Genomic DNA, 7,610 nt, shown 5'->3' with positions numbered 1-7,610 from the left:
TCTCTTCCATTCACTCTCCTGACTAGGATAACAGCCCACATCGTGTGGACTTCACTAGCATGCATTAACCACTCCCTGGATGTGCATGGTGACACTGGTTTCTACCCTTGCACTCTGGCTAGGAACATTCCAGAGCCTGGCATCTGCATGCATTTTTCTGGAGGAAAGAATGCACATCTGTAACCTGACACCACCATACTGTCGGCCCCACAGACAAAGGCATCTGACCCTCATACCCACTGAACCTACAGGCAGCCAGCGCTGACTCTCCCCAATCTGCTCACTTTGTTCATCTTTCCAGTTTTGGGTGAGGATGAGCACATTCTTAGCTCTGTTGACCCCAAGGGGGTGGGTATAATATGCCTTTTGATACTTATTTTAAGTTTTATCTTAATTAAAATGTAATTACAACATTTCTGCCCTTCCAACCCCTCCAGCTCCATCTCCAATCCATGGTCTCTTTTTATTATGGATGTGTGTAAAGTTTGTGCTTACGTGTCTATAACCTTCTAAGACTGTTTAGTGCTTCTTGTATGGATGTTTCCAGGGCTGATCACTTAGTATTGGATAACCAAATAGGGGTTGATGCCTGGGTGAGCCAAATTCTTCCTCTCAGTGGTTGTTAATTGCCTGTAGCTCTTAGGAGTGGAGCCTCATGAGATTTCTACTGGTGGTGTCCTTGGTCAGATCTTGTTTGGATAGCCATACTGTTGAGATTCCTTTGGTAAAAGTTCCCTGTCATATCTAGAAGAAATAATCTCACAACAGACTTACTGGTCCTGTGGCTCTTACAGTCTGGCCCCTCCTCATCTTCTGAGGTGTTCACTGTGTCTTAGGTGTAGGGGTTCTGTTGTAGATGTTATCAATTAGCCTGGGTACCCATGGTAAGTTGTACTCTGCATGTTGGGACTTTCTACAATGGTCTCTGTCTGCTTTGTAAAAAAAGTTTCTTTGATGAGGGGTGAGAACTACTTATCTATGGGTAAAAGGATGTGCGTTTAGACTGTAGTTAGGAATCATATTGGTTTAGGAAAGTGGAGTAGGAGGATCTCCTCCATGATCCATGACCTCACTAGCTATGGGTAGTTGTTCAGGTTTTTGGTACCAGGTTTGATTTCCCTCCTGATGAGCAGGCCTTCTGTCCAATTAGACGGCTGTTGGTTACTGCCAAGATATGAGTGCCACTACTGCTTCTTTAGGGGTATCTTGTTGTGTGGTCACCATTGTGGTTCATAGGCATTGCAGTGGGTTGGGACTACTGACTGCTTTCCTGCCTTGGCAGCCAGTCCAGCATCTTTCGGTACTACTAAAGCTGTCCCTCAGGATAAAGGAGGCTTTCAGTTCAGACCTCTGATTCCTATGTCCAAACCACATGGCGTCTTTAGAAAAAGAGACTTACCTTCAACTTTTGGGAGGCAAACAAGAGCAGCAGCAATTGCCCGTATTGCTTTGAGAGTCTCTTGGAGACTCAACAATCAACAACGCAAAAGGGTTTTCATCCCTGAGTCTGGTATAACTTCACTTAAGCTACACACATGCACACACACACACACACACACACACAGAGAGAGAGAGAGAGAGAGAGAGAGAGAGAGAGAGAGAGAGAGAGAGAGAGAGAGAGAGACTTATATGTATTATATGCAATTTTAGGTTATATATGTATGTATGTATGTATGTATGCATTTCCATGTAGCTTTTTAAAACATCCCTGATGTCATTTTTTGTTTTCATGTGTATGAGTATTTTACCTGTATGTATGTCTATGCAACACTTGTGCATTTGGTACGTGCAGAGGCCAGAAAGAGACATCTGAGTCCCTGGAACTGGAGTTTACAGAGGGTTGTGACCCAATATGTGGGTGCTGGGAACCAAACCTAGGTCCACTGGAAGAGCAGCCAGTTTTTTTTTTTTACTGCTGAGCCATCTTTCCAGCACCATTTCTTATTCTTTTGTGCTCTATCAGGTTGACTACTTTTCCTTAGAAACCAAACATTTTTTAATGCTTTATTTTTTAATTACACATATATGTGTGTATATGTGTGGGTATGTGCATGATGCAATGCCCACAGAGGCAAGAAGAGGCCATTGGATCTCCTGGAGCTGGAGTTACAGGTAGTCGTAAGCTGGCCAATGTGGATACTGGGAATTGAACGCAGGTCATGTGTAAGAACACCAAATACACTTACCCTAGGAGCTGAGCTGTCTCTAGACTCTGAAAAGTTGTTATATGCTCTTCATGCTAAGCCTTGATTGCTTACATTTGCAAATATCTCCTAGATTTTGCCTGCTTGCTTTTTAATATTGCCTTCTATATTTGCTTTTAATTCTTATTACATAATTTTTCCCTTTTGAGAAATCTTTGACAATTTATTACTATCTTCTCCCATATCAACTTCCCCACCCCAACACCCACACACACATGCTTTTGCTTTTCCTTTAGCCTGTAATCCGGCTGGAGTTGTTTAGCAGTGACAGAGCATGATTTGATTCTGTCTGCCCAACCCCTCCTTCAGTGAGTATTGAACTGCCTGATGGCAGCTCCCTGGTACAAGTCCAGCCTGGGCACAGACCAATTGCCTCGTGTACCCAGGTTCTCTCTTCTGTTCCTTTGAACCATTTGTTCACAGCTTTAACTCTATAATGTAGCTAAACACCTGGCAAGCTAATCTCACACCTGTACCAATCCTGTTCTTTGTCCATCCTTCTTCCACACGAGCTTTTGGTACATTTGCAAAGTTAGGCTGTTGGCTGGCACGTCAGTGAAACACAGTGGCAGTTCTCAAGTCCCTGTGGACCACAGGTGATTACCATGTACTTTGCATATATCCAGGCTAAACCCTCGCCCTGATCCCGACCTTTGAGTACAAGTCCCTCCCATGAGCTGTGTCAGTGCGCTTAGCATCTGCAGAATCTTTCAGCTTTACTTCTTCCTCCTTGGGAATTCCTGTACCTCCCCTACCCTTTAATATCTCACAATGGTAATAGGAAAGGGTGATAACAGACAGAATTTTCTCTAAAAGATGGTTAATCACTTTAACTAAGGGGAGAGGGAGGTTCTAAGATGCAAGTAGACCAAAGAGTCAAATCTCTTTGGTCTAAGTAGGATGGCAAGACAACTTCAATGTGCCATAAATTATTTTTTTAGAGTAAAACTTCATCTTAATTGAACACAAGACTAGATGGATTTTCCAAGTTTGCAGGCAGTATTCACCACACAAAGATGCTTGCCTATTTTACCATTTATATTTTGTTTCAATTTTATATTCATAAATAAACATTTAAATCATGGTAACAACATTTGTGGTTCAGTTAATAGTACATGGTAATGTGCACTCTGCACATTGCTTAAGCTGGTCAAAAAGGATGACAGCTCTATTGTGGCCTTCAAGTTCATGTACAAATTTGAATTGTATGCAGAAGTTCTAGTTTTACTCTAATTTTTACATGAATGGGAGCTAATGTCAGTCAGTTACAGGCAAGCAAACACTTGTTTTCTACCTCCCGTCCTGAACAAAATGTAGCATTTTCATTACATAAGGCTCCCCTTTTATATTTCAATAAGAAAACTACATCACCTTTTCTTAAACAAAATGACCAGGGTGTGAATGATGAAGGAAATTTTATAAGCTCATTTATTTAAATCAAATCCTCCGGTAAGAAATGGAGAATCTGCTGTCTTTACTTAGAAGGCTATGCAAACAGTCATCTGTTAAATTTATACATGCAGTTCAACAGTGGTCCCTGCTGGAAACGAGCATTTCCATGGCAGTTTCCAAGGGAAATTAAAGTCTCAAATTGTTCCTGTAGCTTCTCTCTTCATTCCACCTACGATTTATAGATGGTCCTCTTCATGCCATCCTCTCCAGCTTCACAAATTGTCTAGAATGTTCCTTAATCCCTCACTAGGAGGCTTCTCTTTCTCGGCACTCTTTCCAAGGCGTCTCATCGAGTGTTTTCTGCCTCCCTCTCCTTTTTTGAACTGCCTTCCACTGAGATGGGTTTTGAATGACTGTTCACAATCACGGAGTGACTCTTACCATTGAGATTCTTTACCAAAAGATCAACTGACCTCTCTGCAAAGTGTACTCACATCCTCCGCGGGAAGCTGATGAACCCCTTAAGAGAATGCCGATTTTCACAGGTTTATCTGACTGATCCCACCCACAATGTGTGCTATTGTGACAACAGCAACCATGCTGGCAGCTACTCGTTGTCAAGAAGTTCTGCACTCTCCTGCGGTTGCATCTTGTTCTCTATTTGTGTCTCAGTCTTGGAACTTTCATCTGTGAGAACATCACATGCTCCTTTCCTGGGGGACTTTTCCAACAACACTTTTACCTCTTCTAGGTCTTTCCACAGCACCTCCAAAGCAGAAGCCATGCGCAATGTACTGGGAGCAGACAGGAAATACACCACCTGGGGTGACACAGTCTCACCACTTAGCCTTGGCTGGCCTAAGCATGCTCTGTAGCCCAGACCGCCCTCAAGCTCCTCCTCCGGCCTCTCAAGTGCAGGGAGTAAAGGAGTGTGCCACCCTAATTTTTTAAAAGCTAGAAAATGGGAATTTGAGTATTTTCACATAAAGAACCAAAATATCAAGGTACTTAACCTTATTCAACCATTGCACAGTACATACATAGATCAAACTAAAACACAGCAATCCATAAAGAAGTGTAAGTTGATGCTTTTATTTTGAAGGCAGAAAGTAAAATATTCTGGGGGTTGGAAAGATGGCTCAGCAGTTGATGCACTTGTTGCTTTTGCAGGGGACCTGGGTTCAACTCTCAGTACCCATGTGGTGGCTCACAACCATCTATAACTCTAGATCTAAGGGATCTGATGCCCTCTTCAGGACCCTCAAGCACGTACATGGTGCACAGACATACAAGCAGACAAAAAAAGTCATTAAAAATAATAAAATCTAAAATAAAATTTTGAAAAAGATCCTGGTATTTTACTACTCATGGTCTGGCTCTTGGGCTGTCTGTAGCTTCTGTTCCCAGTGTCTGGTGAGGGTGAACTATCAGTGGCTGTAGAGTTTTAAATGGTTATTGTGGGAAATTACCTGAAGAGACTCTCACTGCACAGCCAATCTTACAGCCCTTAAGTAAGCCACTTTGCACAGCCCCTTCTGTGATGCATGGCTGGACTCCAGTGCTGCCACGCAGGGGGGTCGGCACTGGAGGGGAGGTGCCTTTCCACTTCTTGGACTGTCTGGTCTGCTTTTATAAGGCAGTTCCTCAGAAAGTGAGTCAGACAGAGACCTCTTCTCTGGAACACTCTGTATGGGAACTGTTCCTTGGCTGTTGGATAGAATTCCTGGCAAACCATCTGCTCCTGGCATTTTGTGTCACATCAGGCAGAGAAGCATTTAAACCACCCATGCCATTTCTTCAGTAGTTTGAGATCTGTTTAGATTCAATTTTTAAGGTTTGTGAACTTCCATTTTCAGAGGTAATTACCTGTTTTTTAAGAGTTTCCTTGTTGATGATATGTTATTTGTCTGTCTCCCTTTTTCTCTCTCTCCTTCCCTTCCCCCTCTTTTTCTGGCTTTTATTTTCTTTATATTTTGAGAAAGGATCTCAATTTTTAGCCCAAGCTAGCCTCAAACTCAAACTCATGCCTCCTCAACCCCTTAAATGTTAAAATTAGAGCTGTGCATCACTTCACCCAGCTTAGTATTTTCCTACTTTTTACTATTTTTGTTTTCTGAGACAGGGCCTCATGTAGCCCAGGCTAGCCTCCAACTCTACATAGTCAAGGATGACCTGAATTCCTGATCCCCCTACCTCTATATTCTGAATCACAGGCCTGTGCTGTGGTGGTATTGTGTTCCCCAAAATATTGTGTACCTTGATAAACTTATCTGGGGTCAGAGAACAGAAAAGCCACTAGTTAGGCAGTGATAGCACACACCTTTAATCCTAGCATTCCAGAGGCAGAAATCCATCTGGGATCTCTGTGAGTTCAAGGCCACATTGGAAACAGCCAGGCATGGTGACTCACACCTTTAATCCCAGGAAGCAAGCCTTTAATCCTAGGGAGTGATGGTAGAAAGCAGAAAGGTATATAAGGCGTGAGGACCAGAAACTAGAAGCATTTGGCTGGTTAAGCATTCAGGCTTTTAAGCAGCAGTTCAGCTGAGAGCCATTGGGATGAGGACACAGAAGCTTCCAGTCTGAGGAAACAGGACCAGCTGAGGAATTGGCAAGGTGAAAGGCTGTGACTTGTTCTGTCTCTCTGATCTACCAGCATTGACCCCAATAACTGGCCTCGGGTTTGATTTTATTAATAAGAACTTTTAAGATTCCTGCTACACTGTGCTGCAACCCTCCTGTGTTCATAGTTGTGTGTCTTCATCCTGAAAGCAGCTCACCTATGCCTTCTTGGCTGCTCCCAACTCCTGCCCCAAGTCTGTACTTCTTTTTTCAGTTATGTATGTGAGTGTTTTGCCTGCACATGTGTACATGCACCATGTCTTCAGTGCCCTCAGAGGCCTGAAGATTGAAGTTACAGTTGGTCCTGAGCCGCCATGAGGGTGCTGTGAATTCAGCTTGGGTTCTCTGAAAGAACACCCTGTGCTCTTAACCACTGAGCAATCTCTCCAGCCCTAAGTTAGTCTATTTTTTAATGCTTCATGAAACCTGGTAGATTCTAGTCCCTTATGTACAATACAATCATGTGCATCTTTACTCAAATCAAGGAGCTTTTGTGTTTGCCGCTTTGCTCATTAAGTTTGGACATTTCTTCTCCAATCCAAGAATTTATTTCCCTCTAAATACTGTGTGCTAGTTGGTGTAATTGAAACCTTGACACAACCTAGAATTATTTGTGAAGAGGAACCTCAACTGAGAAGAGGCCTCCTTTTGTAGGCAAGTCTATACGGCATTTTCTTGATTAATGATTGATGTGGGAGGGCCCAGCTCACTGTGGACACGGCACTTCTGCACTGGTGGTCCCAGGTTTGCTAAGAAAGCAGGCTGAGAAGCCACGGGAGCAAGCCAGTGAGCAGTATCCTCTATGGCCTCTGCATCTGTTCTGCCTCCAGGTTCCTGCCTTAGCTTCCCTCAATGGGCTGTGAATGAGATATGAAAGTCAAAGCAACCCTTTCCTCCTAAATTGCTTTTTGGTACTTTATCAGCGCAACATAAACCAAGACAACTGGTTCAGCTGCATCCCAGAAGTTTTGATAGCTAATGTTTTGGATCGTGCATTCCAATACACACTTTGGTAGGTCTACTTTTGATAGCCTTGGGTTTTTGTGTCTAAGACCCCCTCCCTGAGGACCTGTGGATGCTCCAATATCTTCTATAAAATGCTCCTATTGTTGCAGACCATGAATGTGACTTCTAATCACGTCTAGGATCTCTGTCATACATATAACTAAGTGTAAGGACGTGGATGGCGGTTACGTTGTACTGCTTAGGGAAAGCTACATGGAAAGGTCTGCACAGAATCAAGGCACTAACTTCTCCATGTGTTTCCTACCCACAACTGGTTGAATTACAGGTATAAAGCCCAGAAATAGAGGATAAACTGCCAATGACTTTACCTCCACCATACCAAGAGTCTTTTAAACTCCATCACAATCAGGAAGTCATTTAGAAAAT

At 43.1% G+C, this 7,610-nt stretch overlaps 1 pseudogene; it reads right to left on the bottom strand.

The window, feature by feature from the left end:
• Positions 1-3,608: 3,608 nt before the first annotated feature.
• Positions 3,609-4,792, bottom strand: LOC114689522 (annotated as a pseudogene).
• Between the last annotated feature and the right edge of the window lie 2,818 nt (positions 4,793-7,610).

The sequence above is a fragment of the Peromyscus leucopus genome, chromosome 5 (assembly GCF_004664715.2).
Source record: "Peromyscus leucopus breed LL Stock chromosome 5, UCI_PerLeu_2.1, whole genome shotgun sequence".
Classification (NCBI taxonomy): domain Eukaryota; kingdom Metazoa; phylum Chordata; class Mammalia; order Rodentia; family Cricetidae; genus Peromyscus; species Peromyscus leucopus.
The sequence above is the reverse complement of the archived record's forward strand: the minus strand, read 5'-3'. Positions and strand labels throughout refer to the sequence as shown.